Raw genomic sequence first — 22,488 nt, 5'->3', positions numbered from 1 at the left:
ACCATAATTCAAAGGTGCTGATTCTTCTTTCTTCCTTATTCATCATCCCACTTTTGCATACATATGATGCGACTGAACACACCATGGCTTAGGTCAGGCACACCTCGGTTTTCAAGGTGACATCTTTGCTTTTGAACGCTTTCAAGAGGTCTTTTGCAGCAGATTTGTTCAATGCAATTTGTAATTTGATTTCTTGACTGCCGCTTCCATGGATGTTGATTGTGGACCCAAGTAAAATGAAATCCTTGACAACTTCAATTTTTTCTCCATTTACTGTGATGTTGCTTATTGGTCCACTTGGAGGATTTTTGTCTTCTCATGTTGAGGTGTAATCCATACTGAAGGCTGTTGTCTTTGATCTTCATCAGTAAGTGCTTCAAGTCCTTATCACTTTCAGCAAGCAAGGTTGTATCACCTGCATACCACAGACTGTTAATGTGCCTTCCTCCAATCCTAATGCCCCGTTCTTCTTCATATAATCCACCTTCTTGTATTATCTGCTCCGCATACAGATTGAATAAGTATGATGAAAGGATACAACCCTGACACACACCTTTCCTGACTTTAAGCCACTCCGTATCCCATTTTTCTGTTTGAACAACTGCCTCCTGATCTACGTACAGGTTCCTCATGAGCATAATTAAGTGTTCTGGAATTCCTGTTCTTCCCAATGTTATCCATAATTTGTTATGATGCACACAGTTGAATGTCTTTGCGTAGATAAATGTCTTTCTGGTATTATCTGCATTCAGCCAGGATCCATCTGACATCAGCAATGATATCCCTGGTTTCACGTCCTCTTCTGAATCTGGCTTGAGTTTCTAGCAGTTCCCTGTTGATACACTACTGTAGCCACTTTTGAATGATCTTCAGCAAAATTTTACTTGCCTGTGATATTAATGATATTGTTTGATAATTTCCACTTTCGTTGGATCACCTTTCTTTGGAATAGGCATAAATATGGATCTCTTCTAGTCGGCTGGACAGGTAGCTGTCTTCCAAATTTCTTGGCATAGACAAGAGCGCACTTTCAGCGATGCATCCGTTTGTTGAAACATTTCAACTGGTATTCCATCAATTCCTGGAGACTTGTTTTTCACCAATGCCTTCAGTGCAGCTTGGACTTCTTCCTTCAGTATCATCAGTTCCTGATCATATGCTCCTCCTGAAATGGCTGAACAGCTACCAAGTCTTTTTGGTATAGTGACTCTGTGTATTCCGTTCATTTTCTTTTGATGCTTCCTGCATCGTTTAATATTTTCCCCATAGAATCCTTTACTATTGCAACTCCAGGCTTGAATTTTTCCTTCAGTTTTTTCAGCTTGAGAAATGCCAAGCGTGTTCTTCCCTTTTGGTTTTCTATCTCCAACTTTGCGCATGTCATCATAATACTTCGCTTTGTCTTCTTGAGCTGCCCTTTGAAATCTTCTGTTCAGCTCTTTTACTTCATCATTTCTTCCTTTCACTTACTTCCTTTAGCTACTCGATGCTGAAGAGCAATTTTCAGTCTCTTCTGACATTCAACACTAGGGGCCCTAATATACAGCATAAAGATGATACAAACCATAACAATACACAAACACCAGAAGATAAACTAGATAACTGGGATCTTCTAAAAATTAAACATTTATTCTCATCAAAAGACTTCATCAAAAGAGAAAAAAGAGAACCTACAAACTGGGAAAAAAAAAAAAAACTGGCTATGACAAATCTGACAAAGTTCTAATCTCTAAAATCTATAGGAAAATTCAACATGTCCACCACAAAAAGACAAATAATCCAGTTAAAAAACGGGCAAAGGATGTGAACAGACACTTCACCAAAGAAGACATTCAGGCTGCTAACAGATATATGAGGATATGCTCCTGATCACTAGCCATTAGAGAAATGCAAATCAAAACTGCAATGAGATACCACTTCACCCTGTCATTATTGGCATGAATCAAAAAAAAACAGAAAGCAAGAAATCTTAAAGATGCTGTGGGGAGTTTGGAACTCTTATGCACTGCTGGTGGGAATGCAAAATGGTACATCCATTTTGGAAAACAATATGTCGCTTCCTTAAAAAGCTAGAAATACCATACAATCCAGCAATCCCACTCCTAGGAATATATCCTAGAGAAATAAGAGCCATCACAGGAATAGACATATGCACACCCATGCTCACTGAAGCACTATTCACAATAACAAAAAGATCGAAACAACCCAAGTGCCCATTAACAGATGAATGGATAAAAAAACCATGGCACATAAACTCAGTGGAATACTATGCAACAATAAAGAACAATGATAAATCTGCAAAACATCTCACAACATGGATGAATCTGGAGGGCATTATGCTGAGTGAAATAAGTCAATCACAAAAGGACAAATACTGTATGAGACCACTATTATAAAAACTCATGAAAAGGTTTACAAACAGAAACAATCTTTGATGGTTACAAGGGAGGGGAGGGGTGGAAAGGGAAAAACACTAACTAGACAACAGATAAGTGGTAACTTTGGTGAAGGGTAAGACAGTACACAATAGTGAGTAAGTTAGCACAGCTTGACCAAGGCAGTCATAGAAGCTTCATAAAACACATCCAAACTCCCTGAAGGACCAAGTTACTGGGCTGAGGGCTAGAAATCATGGTCTCAAGGGACATCTAACTCAACTGGCATAACATAATTTATAAAGAAAATGTTCTGCATCCTATTTGGTGCATAGCGTCTGGGGTCTTCAAAGCTTGTAAGTGACCATCTAAGATACATCTACTGGCCCCACCCTGGCTGGTGCAAGGGAGAATGAAGAAAATCAAAGACCCAAGGGAAAGTTTAGTCCAAAGGACCAATGGATCACAAGTATCACAGCCTCCACCAGACTCAGTCCAGCACAACTAGATGGTGCCTGGCTACCAACACCAACTGCTCTGACAGGAATCACAATAGAGGGTCCTGGACAGAGCTGGAGAAAAAATGTAGAACAAAGTTCAAACTTACAGAAAAAGACCAGACTTACTGGTCTGACAGAGACTAGAGAAACCCTGAGAGTATGACCCTGGACACCTTTTTATCTTAGTACTGAAGTCATTCCTGAGGTTCACCCTTCAGCCAGAGATTAGACAGACCTATAAAACGAACAGTAACACATGTAGTTTAACCACGTATATGAGACTAAATGGACACACCAGGGGCAAGGACATGAAGGAAGGAGGGGACAGGAAAGTCAGATGAATGGAAATGGGAAACCCCAGGTTGAATGGAGAGTGTTGACACATTGTGGGGTGGCAGCCAATGTCACAAAACAGTACGTGTATTAATTGTTTAATGAGAAGCTAATTTGCTCTGTAAACTTTCACCTAAAGCACAATAAAAAGATGTGCCAACCTATTCTTAACATCAATCTTTTCAGGACCCGTTTAATAAAAAAACAAAGAAAAAATACAGGCTTTTCCTTTCTCTGAATCTACTACTCTGATAAGCAGCTGGCTCTACTTCCCTGTGTAATCTTAGTAAAACACATTCCATATACCAGGAAATATTTATGAAACCATCCAAATGATTGCAACCACTTCCCTCCTTCTATTGTAGTTTTCTTAACGCACACACAAGCACACAGCATCATCAACACATACATGGTTGTGCAAACACACTCACATGTGCACACACATATGCCTGAACATTTTCTAGAGTATCTGTCATACAAATATCTCAATATCATCACTTTTCTTTATCTTGGATTTGAGCACACTACATGTTCAGGCTTTTCAATAATATGCTGATAGTGAATTCAGTTTTTTATGATCTGTGGATTAAGTTCTTCCTGGAACTGCCAATTTTACTCTAATATGATTCCAGTATGCTGAGAGAAAGTTATTCTAACTAGAATATGCAGAAGGGTTGAATGTGGCTTCTATACAAGGCATATTTCAGTTTATTCCAAAAAACATTCTTGTAGAGATTAGAGGCTAATCTAGTAGCCAGACCTAGCCAATTAAAACAGTAATTGAAATGGCTGAAAATGTCTTCTTTGGCAGAATTTGGTTATTTTGCTTCATTTTGAGTTTCCTTGAATAATAATAGGGTCAATCATAAGTCTCCTAATTTATTTTCTTGGTTATCTTTTCTGATCAAACAAAAAAAGGGGCTGCCGTGGAGCCTAAATTAAAAACAAAACTGTGATATGTGGTGGTATGAAGGCAAGGATGAAGAAACATAAAATGAATCTTAAGCTAACAGAAGTAAATCTTCTCTGAGTATAGAATATGTGGGAGTTTCTGTTTTGGGTGGCAAGAGTAAGAAGAGAAGGGGAATTCAAGAGGACTTAAAACACAAACACAGAAGAGCCATTCTTATAAAACATAGGTTTTATTTTCCCCAGATTTATAGATTTGTGAAAAGAGAGACTTATACTTTTAAGATATCTGAGGTAAAGAAATAAAATTCAATTTTTATACCATAATTATCTTCCACTAGAATCAGTTGTGTGCTATTAAATGTTTAACAGTTAGCTGGGAGGGGGTGGTTTTTAGCATTTTCAAGTTTCCATGGTGTAGACACTCCCATCATGGCTGACTTCAATCCGTCAACCTATCACTGCAGAATCAAATTTCACAAGCCACTGTGAGCCTGTCCAGCACACCACTGACTGAAGTCATAGTTTTACAAATAAGACAGATTGGAAAAGGCAATCTAGCTGGATAATAAAGACACTGATAGAGGAAATTAGTAGACAAAGATAATCATTTCACAAATTAATTAATCTAAGTCCTGCTGATCAAAATCACAAAACCTGAGAAAGCTCCAATTGTAGTATTGATTTAAAAATAAAAACACTTTTCTATGTCAATCCATGATTCTTTCCCATAAAACCTTACTTTTCAGCTCAAATCCTCCATGAACTTCCTCTAAAGAAGTCTGAAAGCAGTCACTGTCCCCTTTTTTTCATCCTCTTGGTGCTTAGACAACTTCAAAATGCCATATAACAAGGGGCCTAATGCTACACGTTAGAGTATGGGTAACTTCCATAAATACTGAGTTCTCAGTCCCACCTAGGACCAACTAAATTAGGAAACTTGGAGTGGGGTATAGAACTGGTATTTAAAAAAATTTCCCCAAGTGTTTTATTTGCAATCAGGATTGAGAAGAACCATACTTCACATTTATTTGCCTATATTTTCACTGAGAGTGCTCTGAAATATGGCTACGTGTCATTCTATTACATTATGAACCTGATAGCTGGGTCATATCTGTAATTCCTTTTTTTCCCTCTTTTGTTCATTCTTCCATCCATAGCAAGAAAAATGTGGTCAATGAATAAACACTTTTGATTAAATTCTGAAAAGACTAAAAATATGATGTCTGTTCTATGGACTATAGATCGGATTCACAACTATTCATATTTAATTTTAAGTTTCAAACCAAGCTCAGAAATTTTTAGAAGGATCACATTCATCAAAGCATGTGATAATCAGTAATGATTTTCAATCATTCCAGGCAATACACATGGAACAAATAACCCTTTTGTTTAGAAATGGAAACTAATTATAAATTTGATTTACTGAATTATTATTTTTTTAATAATTTTTATTGTGCTTTAAGTGAAAGTTTACAGATCAAGTCAGTCTCTCACATAAAAACTTATGTACACCTTACTACATACTCCCAACTACTCTCCCCCCAATGAGACAGCCTGCTCCTTCCTTCCAGTCTCTCTTTTTGTGACCATTTTGCCAGCTTCTAAGCCCCTCCACCCTCCCATCTTCCCTCCAGACAGGAGATGCCAACATAGTCTCAAGTGTCCACCTGATGCAAGTAGCTCACTCCTCATCAGCATCTCTCTCCAGCCCACTGTCCAGTTAGTGAATTATTTTTTCATGGGATTTCTCTACATAGGTGGTGATACAAATATTCTATGCAAAGCAAGCAAAAGTTAATCTTTTCTTCAAAAAACATGAAAAGATATTAAAAATATAGGTGAGGCTTCAATTTTTTTCCAGGAAGGACAAACCATACGATGTTCTATTGTATAATTTCATATGACTAGTTTATTTGCATACTTCTTAGTCTAAGAAAAAAATCTCAGACTATTCACAAATGATCCTGGCCCGTTTTTCAGTTACATAGTCATCATCATTAGCTGCTGCATTAATCTATGAATCTTGGAAAGCCACACTTGGTGGGTAGAAATCTATGCCACTCCCAGGCAAAGCAACAGAGCCAAGAACAGCAAGAAGCACAACAAACAGCAGCTGTGACTCTTTGTATGTGTGGCACCATTTAGGCTAATGCTCAGGATATTGTATCATTTGTCCAAAGGTGCAGCTGCACCAGCTGGCTGACTGTTAAAGGTGGCAAAAACACAGAAGGCAGAAACTGGTACCAATTCTTACCTCTCTCCACACCCACCCAGGTCCTGCAGCACTACGCTGGGCAGTGTTCACAGAAAGCCATAGCCAGCATTCGGGCAATAACATATAGTAATAGAAGTCAGCTAGAGGAGGTCTCTTCATTTGACTGGTAGGTCTTCTGTGTAGGTACATCTGAAATTAAGTGTATCAGTTCACTGCTGTTACTTAACAAGTTGCCCAAAATGAAGGGGCTTAAACAGCAATTATTTATTATACCCTACACCTGTGTGGGCTGGCTGGTGTTCAGATGATCTAGGGTTGGGCTTGCCTGGGTGGCTTTGGTTCTCGCTGCAGTTCTGAGGATTGAATGAGGCAGCCCTAGCCTCTTAGTATTCATTCTGGGGCCTAGGCTAAAGGGTAGGAGCAAACCCAGAAGGAAACACTTCTCATGGGAATGGCAGACATGCAAGAGTGTAAGTGTAAATACACAGGCCTCTTCAGGAAACTGGAACTAGAAAACTGTTACTTCTGCCCATATGCCATTGACAAAAGCAAGTTCTAGGGCCAAGTTCAAATTCAAGCAGAGGATAACCACACTCTACCCATGAAGAGACCAGGGCAAAGGTGTAGATTCAGGAAGAGATAAAGGATTAAATCCAACAATTCAATCTACCAGATAAACCTATCAATTTTTCAGGAAGAGAGGGATAATGATGATGACAATGATAATAACAGCAACTGATTTTATAAGAGCCCAGCTACTAACCAAAAGGTCATCAGTTTGAATCTACCAGCATGGTCCTTGGAAACCCTATGGGGCAGTTCTACTCTGCCCTACAGGGTCGCTATGAATCAATTTGATGTCATCTGATTTGGTTTTGGTTACATGCACACACACACACACACACATATATTAAATCTTTACAACAATCCTATAAAACAAGCGCTATTATTCCCTTATTTTACAGACAAAATAACTGAGGTAGGAGGGAGTTCATAAGCAAAGAGACAATAATTGATTTAAAAAAAGATTCTACATCTTACGTGGATTATGCTCTGTACCTTTAGGATTGCCTGCCTCGATACTTGCTGTGTTGGGAGTAGATTTAGATGTCTGTGCCAACATGTCATGGTCATCAGGAACGTGTTGTGGCCATCTCTGGGTTTACCTGCCAAATGCACACATGAATATAGCTTAGTAGCGATGGCTCTCAAAGAAACTAGCAAACACACTCAGTTCAAAAGCTAAAGAATTAGGATAAGCTTAAGAAACATCAGGATGAAATTCTAATGAGAAGTTAAAAATGTTTTTCTTTTTATTTCTTTTTGGTTTGGAGCTTACGTAAATCTATATATCAAGGGACCCTGGGGATTGATAATGGTAATCCTTTGCCCACTTATATCTCAGAGCATTTGGGAAAGATTAATTCCACATAAAAGGGAGAAACAGAAGCCATTATTGTTTCCTCCGGCTGAGGTGGATAATGTGGAGGCTAGAACGGACAACAGACACGGGAGGTCAAAGCAACTTCTGGGCATTCTGCAAATGGCCTGCTTCAGACCTGCCAGCTGCAACTGAGATCAGTAGCAGTGGTTTCTTGTGATTCTTGTAACTTCCCATGTTCTTCAAATGTTGCAGTGGCTTTCTCTGGCCCTCACTTCTCCAGTGGATTTTTTAGCACCTAATTCCCTGTGTTAAACCTTAAGTCTTTACCCTATTGAGGCAAGGCTTACAGTAGGCAAGTTGACTGCTCTAATTGATTAAACCCTATCTGCTTCAGGTGATGTGCGTTGGAAGCTCTTAGACATATAGAAATCAAAACAATCATGGTAGATTTTTTTCAAAACAATTATGATAAAAATATTCTCAGATGTTAAAAGTCTGTAAACTCAAAAATTATCTTAATAGCAATCATCTAGATTCTAAAGTACTGTTAACAAACTAAGATATTGGCTATGTAGAAGGTCTGTGAAGTAACGGAAGAAAAAAAATACTCTTTACCTTGCCGTAATGACAGGATGTTATTTTTTAGTTTATTTTTAAAATATAGGTCAAAGAACATTTTTTAAAAACTTAATATTAACCAATAATAGAATTAAAAATGAGATATGTCACTTTCAAATCATTTAGTAATATCAAATCAAGCAAAACAAATTAAGAAAGCAAAATTCACTCATTTTCTCTCTCATTTATTCAGCAATTATTTCTTGGCACCCTATCAGTGCCAGGCAGTATTTAAGTCCCAAAGAAACAGCAGTGAACAAAACCCCTGCCCTCATGGAGCTTTTCTAGTGTTGGGATACAGACAACAAAGATGCTAGATAAATACATTATACAGTGTCTCAGAAGAAGATGGTCAGTATGAAAAAAAAAGTGGATAAAGACTTCTGGGATGTAAGTTTGCGATTTTAAATAGGGGGTCAAGGGAGGCCCTATTGAGAAAGTGATATCTGAGTCAAGATTAACAGTAGGGAAGGAATGGACCAAGAGGATAATAGGGAAAGGAATTTTTCAGGCATTAAAAATTGTTTTTGCAAAAAGCCTAAGGCAGGATTGCATCTGATTTGTTCAAGGAAAAACAAGGAGGCCAATGTTACTTAGGTACAGAGTCCTGATAACAACAACAACAAAAGGATAAGCGATTTAAGAGATAAATTGAGCACTTAGCAAATATTCACAGAGGAAGATCCAGGTGTTTCCAGCTATTTGGATTTTTTAAAAAAACTTATTAATTTAGTTAGCTAATTAATTGGCTGAGTCGAAGGTAGGTAGGTAGTTTTGAGCATGTAATGCATGCACATGGTATAAATTTTCAGCAGCAAAAAGGAGTATATACTGAGAAGTAAGCCTCTGTTTTGCCCCTGCCCTGATCTCTCAGCTCTTCCACCACAGAGGGAATAATGTTAACAGGTCTTCTATGTATCTTTCCAGATACATCCCATGGCTTTTTCCCAATCGAGGTGATTCAGAAAAGTAGAGTGTATCTTTGAGACCTAGACAAAGTTTGCTTTCATAGGCACACCTACATCTTCGAACTTATAATTATAGGCCCCAAAGGAGGAGGGCAAGCCCAAGACACGCTCATCCCAGATGGGTGGGGTAGCGCCTACCTTGTGAAGTCATCAATTGCCTCACGAAGACGCGATCTGTGTGTGGCCACTATTTATTTGGAGGGAGTTATTTCTGTTACTGTATCCAGGGGAAGATTCCATGACTGTCATTTTCTCCCAAGGATAAGAAGTGATTTCACTTAGCATTTGAAAACAGGTGTAATGGGGTGAAAAAAAAAAAAAAGAAACAAACTCCAGGCAAAAATAAATAGATAAATAATAATAAAGTGAAAAATAAATGGAAAAATTCTGTGCTTCTTCAATGAATAGGGGAAAGGGACAAAGACTCTTTGTTTGATAAAAGTTAGAAAGTTCAGGGCAATCCAAGTTTTTCCCTTAAGTGTAGCCAAACTATGTGTAATAAATACTTCAGGCTTTCAGACATTTCCCTTGCAGGTAAACAAACAGCAGCCCACAGAATCTCCTGCATTTCTTTGATGTTACAGTGGTCCTCTATTTTATCATGGGCCTCCCAGCCTGATTCTGCTCAGTGAGATGTCCTGCATAATTTTCTGAATAGTGCTGGGAAAAGTATCCTGCAATTATAGTCTCCACATCTCCAACCTTTGTAGGATGTGGAAAAAAGACGCTTTTTCTTCAGAAAGATTCCTATGACCTCAACATTGCCATCACTCCACTACCTAACTCATTTTATAATTGCTAGTTTGCATAGGACTTCTCAGTGTAGGTAATCCCAGGAAAATATTAAATCATCATTATCATCATCAGAAGGTGAAGGTAGGGATGCTACCAACCAATCAAACATTGGGTATCACTTTGAAAAATCTGGAGCAACATTTTTAAGTTTCTTAATGGCACTGGAATGTAAACTCCCTGAGACAACGGCTATTCCCATAGAGCTTAGAACTGTGCCTAGTGCTTAGTAGGTCTGGTAGTTACAAATACTATTTATTAAATGAATGAATGGATAATCCATTCATGAGCAATGTAAATATGTTTCTCCAGTGGATGTTTTGCATGTGTTCAACTTTTTACTTCAAAATAATTATTATAGCCCTTATTGCACAAACTTCACAATTCAGAAGTAAAATTTAACTGCTCAGACTTTTGCTACTATTTTCCTGATGACCTATGTAGTTGGTATCCAGCTTTCCATAGATTGGGAGAGGAGAGTACGGAAGACTTTATCTTAAATGCCACCAGCCCACCACTCTGTTCTCAACCACACTCCAGAGTGAAATTACCAGGGTTGCTATGAATCGAATCGACTCAATGGCAACAGGTTTGGTTTCGGTTTTGGTTTAACCTGGGTGGTGCAAACAATTAAGCACTGAACTACTAGCTGAAGTGCTGGCAGTTTGAACTCACCTAGAAAAGATTCAGAAGACAGTTCTGGCAATCTGCTTCTGAAAGGTCACAGCCTTGAAAACCTTATGGAGCAGTTTACTGTGGACACGTGGGGCCGCCATTCACTGGAATAGGCTTGATAGCAACCAAAAACAATCAATCAGTCTGCAAAATACAACCTTCAAAAGAATTCTATCGCCAGAAGGAAGTCTTTACCTCAGAAAATTCTATATTCTGGAAAAATTTGTTGCCCACCTCTAGAATTTCTTTGATCTGCTGGACATAAATAGCAGGTTCATTTTCTTCAAGTGAAATTTAGAAACAGAACGTATAGCTCAGGTTTTATCTTTTTCTTCCAAAATCAACTTTGCGGGAAAAAAAAAAAAAAAGGAATAAAAGCACTGATGTACCAAACTGAATACTGTTGCTTTATCAGAAAAGAACAACCGTGACACAAGATCACAATGGTCACCTGAGTTGAGACTTCTTTCTAGGGGACCATCTTTGGAATTAAAATATATGTTTAGCTTTGCACTGATGTTCTCCAACTTGTTTCTTCCTAACCTAAAAAATGATCTAAATTCCCTATTCTTTTATATTCTACTTCTTGCTTGCCTAACACATATAAACCACCTCAGAATTTTACTACTAGATTTTTTGTTTTGCCCTTTAAAATTTTTGCTTACTCTGATACATATATTTTGGAAGTGCTTTCTGTCTACAGTAAACCCTCACTTAATCACATATAACTTATGCTTCTGAGTCAATCTGACAATTCAAATAGATTCCATTGAGAGAGAAGTAAATAAGTACAAAGGGATGTTTGAGAGATGACCCCTAAAACAGGTAAAGAAAAAACTCATGCAGTGATGTTCTTCTTTTTCTTTTTTTGCACTCTGTCTCTTCTTCTAACCTAATATTACACCTTTACTGCCTAACCTGTGCTTCCTTTTCCCATATATCATATCTAGGCCTTTATTTTTACTATCAAAATATAACTGTCCTTTGTTCCATGATGAGATCTGGTCCCTTTTTGGCCATAATCTAATAAAGGAGATAAAGCTAATATATTTATGGGTGCTATCGACGGCATTGGGTTTTTTTTTTTTTTTTTTTTTTTTATTGGTTAATGGGTTAATACTTGACACTGCTAGCTGCCAAGTAGCACAATTTTCTGGAGACAATGTCTTAACTTGAACAATGGAATTTCATTTGGTTGATTGATCAGAAGAAGATATATTGAGGATAAAAGTGGCCTTTGGAGCCCCTTAAATGGCAAAACTTGGCTCACTTACTTTGGACATGTTATAAAGAAAGACCAATTGCTAGAAAAAGATATCATGTTTGGTAAAGTAGGGAAAACTCTCATTTTGGCATAAATGAGGGAAACCCTCAGTGAGATAGATTGACACAATAGCCACAAGGGGTTCAAACATATCGAAGATCACGAAGGTGGAGAAGTACCAGGCAACGTTTCATTTATAAGGTAGCCATGAGTCAAAGCTAACTCAACAGCAACTAACAAAAACAGTAACAAATCAAACCAATTAGTAAACTGACTACTCAGACCACATGGGGAGTCTTATGACATTACGATTTTGTTAGATGTCCAGCAAAGAAAATAAAAAGACCAGAATAGGGAAGAAGTGTGATATTGTAATATTAATATCAGCTTTAGGTAAGAATTTTATCATTTTATATAATTATTTACTTCCCATGTACTGCAAGCTCTGGCTTTCTAAAGCCATTCATAAGGACATAAATCTGTGAGACATGCTTTCTCCTGATCTACAGTAGGGATGAGGAAAGCCTTCTAGTGCAGCTTCCATAGAGAAAAGAGGAGGAACACTCCTTAACTGGCTTCCAATGTGAAGTGGACAGATGACCATCCAAAATAAAAAGAAAGAAAAGGAAGGAAGAAAGGAGGAAAGAAGGAAGAAAAAGAAAAAAACGAAGAAAGAATTAGTATCTTAGTAATCAGTAACTTTAATTAGAAATTAAAACTGTTGAATGTCATCTAGGACTGGGTAGCATTATCCGTGTCAAGGATTATAAACCAAGAGAGAGATAAATTAGGTACAGATTTACATTTGTGGAAACTTTTCCTAAGGGGAGTTGATACACTTGAGATTAGATATCAGAGACATTTCTGAGTTTGGGGAGAAGAAATACATGAAATAGGTTTGTATGGGGAGTTGCCATTTAAGCCTCTGATGTTGGGCCGAGTCAAGAAAAAAGTTGTTGGATCTTGAGTTTAATTTTTAAAATTTTTAAGGAGTAATAATTGTCTCATATAAATAGCATCTCCTCTTGTGTACTCTTCCTAAACTATTCTTCTAAATTGTGATATTTAGTTGCTTCAGTCCCCAGAATTTCTCATATTTCTGTCCCGGTAGTACTCATGTAATAAAATTCTTATGAAGGCATTTCTAGAATGCAAAAGCTGTAGTGGTCCAGGAAGGTGGAAAAGGGGCTACGTCATGGATAGATTTACGTTTTTAGCAAAAAATATGGTATAGTAGAGCACATAGTACAGGGAGCCAAGGGGTCTGAATTCTCGTGACATCTCTGTGCTTCAGTTTTCTCCTCAGTGAAACGAGAGGGATGGACGAACAACTATTCAGTTATCCTCCAAAATGGAGAATCTGACTTGGTGATATAAAAGTAGCCTGGATCTCACTGAGTCCTGATCATGAATAACAATCTTAATAGCAGTGAGTCATGCATGGAGTCATTTTTTCAACAGCTCTGAGAATTTTATATCTAGAGAAAACCTTCGAAATCATCTAACCCTGTCCTCCATCTCCAATTGGGACCACATCTTAATCATTTCAATATGCTCTTCTGGATGAAACTTAATGATTCTCCCCAAGAAGCAAACTTCATAGCTTCTGTATCTTTAAGGCCAGAAGCTTCTTTTTATGTCTCACTTGAGTATATCAGCTGGACTTTAAACTTATTTTCTTTTATTCTAACCTGAGCACAGAGGGAATACAACTAGGGCAGCACATTCAAGCACTCACTATCTGTTATTAATCTGAGCCATGGTAAATTTGTTTGTACGAGAGTTTCTGTGGTCTTACATTGCATTCCAATGAAATGATAGAACCTGATCTCTGATGGAATGTTCTCTTTCAGGTCTAAAATGACTGCATGATAAAGGCTAACAGGCTGGCTAGGGTACTGATGAGTTCTTGATAGTGGGCACAGGGGAGGGCATTGTTTTTTGAACTGACCAGTCTTCTAGTTGCCTCGTGCACAGTGGTTCTTGACATACTGCTCTCTGAAAACCCCAAATTGGAAATATTAATCTAATTCTTGTAAAATAAAATAAGGGCTCAGGAAATTGTGCTAAAAATCTGATAAAAGGGAACACTTTCCAGCAGGTCCTAGTGTTTAATAGGGCTAGGGAAAATTGATGAATGGGAACATAATGATGTTATCTAGTTCTACTCCCTGCTTTCCAAAAGGTGAGTTCTTGTTATGCCCATTTTACAGATAAGGCAGATATGGTGGAATAACAACCTTATCAAAAATGAATGCACTGAGAAACATGCAATCTAATAATATAAGCTGCTTAAGAAGGAACTCTGTAGAATTTTGAAAAGAAAATGAAAGCAGGTTTACTTTGCTCACACTCAAAATGTCACAAGAAAATATTCCCTTGTTCACCCCCCCCCCCATTGTGTGGGTGTCCTGTGAGAGGCATGGAAGAGGAAAAACTGGTATTCCCTGAGGATGGACTTTCCCAGCCTCCTCCAGAACCCAGTCCAGGTTTGTGAAGCAATGCCTGGAGGTGGGCCGGGCAAGGCTTTCCCTTTACCCACACAGGCTGTGATTAAGAAGGCATTCGTCTGTCAACAGAGGCTTTCAGCTGTATTTCCAGCCCAGCTTCCTCCCAACTGACTCATTCAGTGATGCCACAATCTGATGTTTATGACCTAATACTTGATCACCATGGAAGTAGCACAAACCCTAGACTGTTGAGGAGCAAAACCAGAGTAGAGATGCTGGACAGTTTAGGAAAGAAAAAAGAAGGCCCTCATTTCAAGGCTGAATACCCCATTCCCCATTCAAACACTTTCACTGGTTGCTAAAACATATCTGGATGCCTTTGTGCCTACAGGAGAACCCAAATAAGGATTTTAAATACCATGGCGTTTAGAAATGAAGAGCAAGATGTAGAAGGGAAAATATGTATGTAGCAATTTAATGAGATTTGTATTACAAATCCTGTTTCCTTGTCTTATTGCTGGCACGGGACAACGGGTCTAAAAAAGAAAGAAAATGTGCCAATAGCCAAGAGAAAAGACTGAGATCCCCCAAATCTCAACATGACAAACAGTCCTGGTGGTATATTCACAAACCGAGGTTGTCAGAAATAGACTGGCCATTCCATGCCCCCTGATGCAAACAAAAGTCAAAATGAAAAAGAAAGCCAATGGAAATAAATATCTGGTTTTTAGTAAAGATCATCATCATATCTAATGCTGTGAATGGCAGGAGGCTTTGGCACAGGCTGGTGAATAGATGAGGACTTCTGTAGCAGAGTCGAGGTAAAGAGAACCCTATTTCCTGGCCTGCCCTCCCAGGCTAGTCATCAAAAAGAACTTCCCTTCTCCAGCCCAAAACAGCCCTTTACGAACAGTGTTTCCCAGCAGAGCTTGTGGCTTACAAGTAATGTGAGAGTCTTTTTATAACTGTTGAGGTTTAATTTAAAAGGAAGCTCAGAATCAGCGGTAAAGGGAAAGGAACGTTGTGAACTCCAGACCATCTGAAATGGGGAAAATCATAAATACCAGAGTGTCTGATTATTTGAGCGTCTCTTGAAGTCAAATAATGACCCTTCTTCATGTTCTGCTTTTCTGGACTTGGCTCCCTCTGACAAATTTGCAGGCATCAGGGTCTGTCTGGAATTCATTCCAAGTTGGATGGATATTTTTTCCCTTGACATTTTGCAGCTGAGACAGCCCCAAGCAGGAAGCTGAGGAGTGTAACATTACCAAATATGTCCTTTCTCCTGCCCTTATATTTTATTTCCACAGGAAAAGAAGGCATATGCTGGCAAAGGAGATCTGGCCAATGAGAAAGCAGCAAGTGCAGGCGGCCACTATGCCAGTGGTGGAGAAATTGACCAGATGCCATCTTTCACAAAAAAGGAAATTGTTCTAGGTACCAACAATTCAAATTTGTGCTATGCTGGAAGATGAAGTCTGACAGTTTCCTACAAACTACCACCTACTTCAGGATAATTATTCATCATCATAATGGTCTCATTTTCCCAAGTACAGTTTTGGTAAGGCAGGCAGTGTGGTATAGCGAAAAAAGTACTAGAATGGGAGTTAGCTGAGCTGACCTCCAGTCCTACCCTTGTTTCTAACACATCTGTGTCTTTGAACAGACCGTTTCACTTCCCTGGGCTTCATATTCTTTATTTGTAACATGAAGGTTTGGATGTAATGATCTCCCTTTCAGGTTCCCACGACCACGGTCAACAAACTTGTTAATCACGTCTCAATCACTAAAATAAAATTGACTGCCTCTCTAGATATGGATGTGTGTGTGTATGTGTGTGTGCATTTGTTACAATGATACTTAAGTACTCTTTTCTGAATATATTATAAACCTACAAATATTCGTGTATTAGAAATTCAAAATGTGACAAAACGTATAAGTTCTAATATTTTCTCTCCAAATCCCAAAAGTTCATCTTCAGCACTCCCTGGGGCATGCTCATCTGTGTGTAAGAAGTAATAGAGGCACAATGGGTTTGTACTTGGCTGCTAACCTAAAGGTTGGTAATGTGAACCCACCCAGCAGTATGTGGAAGAAAAGGCCAGGTGAGCTGCTTCCATTATGATTACAGCTAAGAAAACCCCATGGAGCAGTTCTAATCTCTAATGCATGAGGTCTCCATGAGTCAGATCAACTTCATGACAACTAACAACAACACCAACAAAGCAGTGGTAGAACTCTTGCCTTCCAGAAAGGAGGCCCAAGTTTGATTCCTGACCAATGTACCTCATGCACAGCCACCCACCACCTGCCTGTCACTGGAGGCTTGCATGTTGCTGTGAGACTGAACATGTTTCATCAGAACTTACAGACTCAGACAAACTAGGGAGAAAAGCCTGGCAATCTACTTCCAAAAGCCAGTCAATGAAAACCTTACGAATCACAATAGTCGTATCTGCAGCCAACCATGGAGACGGCACAGGACCGGCAGTATTTTGTTCTGCTGTGCATGGGGTCACCATGAGCCAACAGCTGCTGGATGGTAGCTAATAATAACAACAAGCCCTTTTTGGAGATCACTGCTCTAAAGTCCGCTTCAGCTTTGGTTTTCTTTGTGGAGCTAAGATATTAGTCTCCAACTACATTATTTACAGGGGTTAGGTAAGAAATATCAGTGAGTAAAGCAGCTGGAGGCAAGGCTAACTCTTTGTGTATTAAATGTAAGAAAAAAATTTTTTTAACATCTTGGTTAATCTTTTGTTATCCTACTTATAAAAGAGATTGTCTTTTTTACTATGAGGAAGATAGTAGAAGCACCTTGTAAATGGTAACTGACACTTAACCTTGAGTCAGGGAAACATTTGGAGGTGGTAGGTATTGGGATAATCAGAGTGCATGCACCCCAATAAAAGGCAGAAGCTACTTCTCACATCCAGCCGGACTGTCGCCATGCAGGAATATGGCCCTAGTGCTGCCAAATGTGATTTTCCAAGAGAATCTGGAAACCCAGATTTTAATGTCAAATTAATTTCACAAATTAATTTTGACTAAAAATTTTAGAGCCCATTGAGGCCAAGCATATGATGACGATGGGTCACACTCAGCCAATGGGCACCCCTGGGGATCTCTGATCTAATATTAGATTGATGTAGCTCTGCAATTTTTTTAAATAATATTGGCACTTTTCAGTCAGACATCCAGGGCAATTATGTATGCATAAGATAGAAAAACATGGATGTTGTTTTAACAAGATTCTATTTTTCTCTCACTGTTTTCAAAAGGGGCCCCTTCTTGAATCCTCTTGAGGCCGCCCCATCAGAGGAGCAATCTATGTCCTTTAACCATAAAAACAAGGAAAATATTATATTGCTTTTGATATATTTGCCATTTTGCATACAGGCATCTCAGAAAGATTTATGATTTTAAATAATTTTTGGTTTCCCTAGAACAGAGGTTGGCAAATATTTTCTGTAAAAAGCCACAGAAGAAATATGCAGGCTTAGTGAGGATTATAGTTTCTGTTGCAATTAAAAGCAGCCATAGACAATATGTGCATGAATGACTCTGGCTGAGTTCCAACAAAAACAGGAGGTAGGTCAGATTTGGTCCATGGTCAGTGTGGTTTGCTGACCCCAATATTAGATCACAAGCTCTTCTGGGGTGTAACCTGTGTCTCACTCATCTCAATATCTTCAGTCCACATAATCCTCACACAAAGGAAAAAAACCCAAAAACCCACTGCTGTCGAGTCGATTCTGACTCATAGTGACCCTACGGGACAGAGTAGAACTGCCTGATAGAGTTTCCAAGGAGCGCCTGGCAGATTAGAACTGCTGACCTCTTGGTTAGCAGCCATAGCTCTTAACCACTAGGCCACCAGGGTTTCCCACACAAAGGAGGCACTCCATAAACATTTGTTAAGCAAGATAGGAGGTTGTGACACTTCACAGTTTATGTTCATACTAATTAACTTCGGTTTGGGTTGACTGAATGCCCACAGTGAGGTACTTAGGTTATGTTCACCCTGAGACTTACATCAGCATTTGAAGCTCCTCAGGGAGTCTGTTGTTCATTTAAATGCTCTGAACAAGGAAAGAGCATGCTCAATCAGCGTTTAAAGTGACCTAACGGACTGCATAGGCCCCATCCTTAGACTGATGGGCCAAAGAGCAAGAGCCACAAAAAGACCCTCATGATTTCACAGAGAGGCTCCTTTTCAAATCTTCCTTTGACTCTAAAAAACAAGCCCGTATTGTTTCCTTATACTGTAATACAGTAGTTTTCAAAATTTTGGTTATGGTCCAGTTCACACATGCTAAAAAGTTTCTCTAAACAATTTTTACCCTTATAATGAGTAGTTCATTCTGGTATTTCCTCTTTGCTTATATTTTGTTTATTTTTAGTGCTGATTATAACTCTTTAAATTGAATTTATCACTCACTAGGTATTGCTGAAAGTAAAGAGGACTTGAAGCACTTACTGATGGAGATTAAAGACCACAGCCTTTAGTATGGATGACACTTCAACATAAAGAAAACAAAAATCCTCATGACTGGGCCAATAAGCAACATCATGATAAACAGTGAAAAGACTGAAGTTGTCAAGGATTTCATTTTACTTGGATCTACAATCAACACCCATGGAAGCAGCAGTCAAGAAATCAAACTATGAATTGCATTGGGCAAATGTGCTGCAAAAGACCTCTTTAAAATGTTCAAAAGCAAAGATGTCACCTTGAAGACGAAGGTGTGCCTGACCCAAGCCATGATGTTTTCCATCGCCTCATATGCATGTGAAAACTGGACAATGAATAAAGAAGCCCGAAGAAAAATTGAGGCCTTTGAATTATGGTGTTGGCAAAGAATATTGAATATACCATGGACTGCCAAAGAGCAAACAAATCTGTCTTGGAAGAAGTACAACCAGAATGCTCCTTAGAAGTGAGGATGGCAAGACTTCGTCTTACATACTTTGGACATGTTATCAGGGAGGATCAGTCCCAGGGGAAAGACATCGTGCTTGATAAAGTTAGAGGGTCAGTGAAAAAGAGGAAGTCCATAAAGTAGATGGATTGACACAGTGGTTGCAACAATGGACTCAAGCATAACAACGATTGTGAAGATGGCACATGACTCGGCAGTGTTTCGTTCTGTTGTACACAGGTCAACATGAGTCAGAAGTGACTAAATAGCATCTAACAACAACGACAGGCGTGGCCTTGCTTTGAAAACCAAAGAAACAGACTCACTTTTGCCCTTAAAAGGTTTATACTCTAACTGGAGAGATAAAATACAAATATACCAAACACCTACAGAATAAGCCCTGAAATCTGATACCAGGCAAGTTACGGCACTTTACACCTGGGTTCTTCACCAATGATAGCTGCAGTTTTGGAAATCATGGGTGACTTGTAGTATTGATCTCGGTTGTAGTCTTGTCACATAAAAAAAAAAAAATCTGTCTAAATAAAAGAGAGAGAGAGAGAGGAAAAAAAACAGTGAATTGGGTTAAGTCCCCATTTTAAGAAAAACAAAGCAGGAAACAAAGGATAGCATAGATGGCTTAGGAGAAAGGGAGACAGAACCTAGAGAAATAAATTTGCCAAGTAAAAATCTACATGGTACAGTTTCTTTTCTCCCACTTCCATTCCCTGGGTGAAGGAGGAGACCCTAAACAAGAATCAGGATTTCTTCACTGGAGCAGTGGGTGGGGCGTTCAGAAGGAATGACAGCTCAACATGATTCGTTTCCAAAAACCAAGTGGAGTTATGAATAGTCTGGAGATGAGTACAGATTTTCTGAGTGAAGGCTCCTCTTTGGAGGGAAGATATGACAGAATTTGAATATTGGTAGGGTCGGTCTAGATGTACAGTTATAAAATTTTTGAAGTGTTTTTCTTTTTGGTGAATAGTAAGATTGTCAAGTTAGAAAAATGTAGAAGCAGAGCTTCATTTGGTAGGGACACCTAGTTTGTCAAATCTGTCAGGGTTTGGAATGGATAATCAAATGGTCAAGTACATTAACTAGTTTAGTTATTCATAATCACGTTATGGATCAAAACACATTGATTCATCACCATTTAGCAGTGGAAGGGATGAGATTGGGCAGAAGGGCCCAGTAAACAAATACATAAAAGCAACCAACCACATGTATTTTCATTAACCTAAATAAATTAGGAAGCAAAGAACCCTTATAGGAAAGCCCTGGCTGTGATATCCAAGACAAGGTGTGGCGGGATGGGGGGACCACTCACACATAATCAATAGAAATGTCTATAAAATACCCTAAAAAAAAAATATCCTGGGACAGATAAATTAACGCTAAAGAAAGGCATGCATATTTGAAAAACAGAAAACAAAGGACTGCATAGATGGTTTAAGAGAAAGGGAGATAGAGAAGACAGGAGGCTTCGCAGTGAAACCTGGGACAAGAGCACAATTTGAATAGACATTGATTTTTGTTATTATGTATGATTCCAGTCATATACAGAAAAAAATCATAAAGGTGATGAATATTTTATTTAAAGGTCATTTTCACTTTGACAATTCTATAATGGGGCTTTCAGCCCAAAGGGCCTTATGAAATAAACAATTAAAAGAAATAGAAATAAAAAAATGAAAATAAAGGAGCAGAGCTGATGAAGTTCTATATTACATGGAGGATGGCATCATGGAAATCTGTAGCCTGGTTTTGTAGCCCTTAAGGGAGCATATCTATAATTATCTTCCAATTATGTAAACTTCAGTCAAGTTTTTCTGAAAATATGATTAATTTTAAACCACTCTTTAAAAATCTTGAGTGTTACACGAGTATGTCCAACGCTACTAAGTTCATTTAAAAAAAACAGGCTTCTCTACTTAATTCAGACAACACTTTTAGGAAAAACCAAAAATATTTTTTAAAGCCAAATGATATATTCTCTCTGAAAGTTTAGATATCATTGTGCAAGCAGTTCATCCTAAAACTCTAAAGCATGTTCAGAATAAACAGAAACTTTAGCAGCAATATTCTTAAAAGCTGTGGTTTTAAGGGCAAGTCTTATTTGGCTTAATTTCAAAACCTACTCAAGTTTCCTCAGCTTTTCTTCAGAAGAGGACACCTAAGTCTTTATCCCAAGACTAGTTAAGAAATAACTTAGGACTAACACAAGCAGTAGGACACATCCAGATAGTTCTGGATTTGAAGGAAGATGAGCAGAGAGTAGGGGCACTCCTCAGGGAACTTGAGGAAAGTCTCCTGTTAAGGGAGACACATTATGCCAGATGGCTCATTAAAGATTTAGTCACTAGTGAAATGAGAAGGAGTAGCAGGAAGCATGGACTATGAATTCTAGCTGTTGGAGTCTCCCTCAGGGTGTGGTGCCATCTTAGTCATTTGCCCATGAGGACAACCTACCGTCTTCTCACTTCTCTGGGGAACTTGCTTCAAGAGATGGCATTTACCCAGCATTATAGGAAAATTTTCCCTGATCACTGTGTCAACTCCTAATGTAGATTTAACATTTTTTGCTAATTCCTACTTCTATCAATATCTTGGTTTATTTACAGAAGTAAACTCATTATAAACATATAAATGCAATATGTAAAGGTCTGTATGGTATACAATATATGTAAACAGAGTAATTTGACATCTTGTATCATCCCCACACACAATTCAAAAAACTGTATTTCCAGCATACAGCTAAATCAGAGGTGTAGTTATGACAAAGTGTTGTGGACAGTAAAGACCTTCAGAAAGTGTGGACTTTCCCTTAAGCCTTTCTACACAGGACCAGAATTTATTCTGCACATTTCCTGTATTGCAACTTACAACATAGAATTTGTAGTAGCAGCATTTGTAAGAGGTAGAATATAAAAATGACTAGTTTTTCTGGAAAAAAGAAAGTCTTTGGAAAGGAAATCATATCACCAGAACTCAAGGCACCTAACAATATTTTCTAGGTGAATAAGACTAATATTGTCAGGTTAGGAGGACACCACTGCCTTTCCTCGGTGGAACGTCAG

At 38.5% G+C, this 22,488-nt stretch overlaps 1 long non-coding RNA gene across 12 annotated transcripts in view; it reads right to left on the bottom strand.

The window, feature by feature from the left end:
- Positions 1 to 22,488, bottom strand: part of LOC126085713 (uncharacterized) — a 325,767-nt gene that overhangs the window by 124,771 nt on the left and 178,508 nt on the right. For 11 of the 12 annotated variants that reach the window (XR_007519333.1, XR_007519332.1, XR_007519336.1 and 8 more), the window contains 2 exons: positions 7,395 to 7,501; positions 6,375 to 6,524 (listed from right to left, as the gene is read on the bottom strand). This is a non-coding gene — a long non-coding RNA (uncharacterized LOC126085713). Of the gene's footprint in view, positions 1 to 6,374; positions 6,525 to 7,376; positions 7,502 to 22,488 lie in introns of all 12 variants that reach the window. The other variant, XR_007519335.1, reaches the window with a different exon arrangement.

This window comes from Elephas maximus, chromosome 1, assembly GCF_024166365.1.
Source record: "Elephas maximus indicus isolate mEleMax1 chromosome 1, mEleMax1 primary haplotype, whole genome shotgun sequence".
Classification (NCBI taxonomy): domain Eukaryota; kingdom Metazoa; phylum Chordata; class Mammalia; order Proboscidea; family Elephantidae; genus Elephas; species Elephas maximus.
Note: the sequence above shows the minus strand (reverse complement) of the source record. Positions and strands in the feature narration are given on the sequence as shown.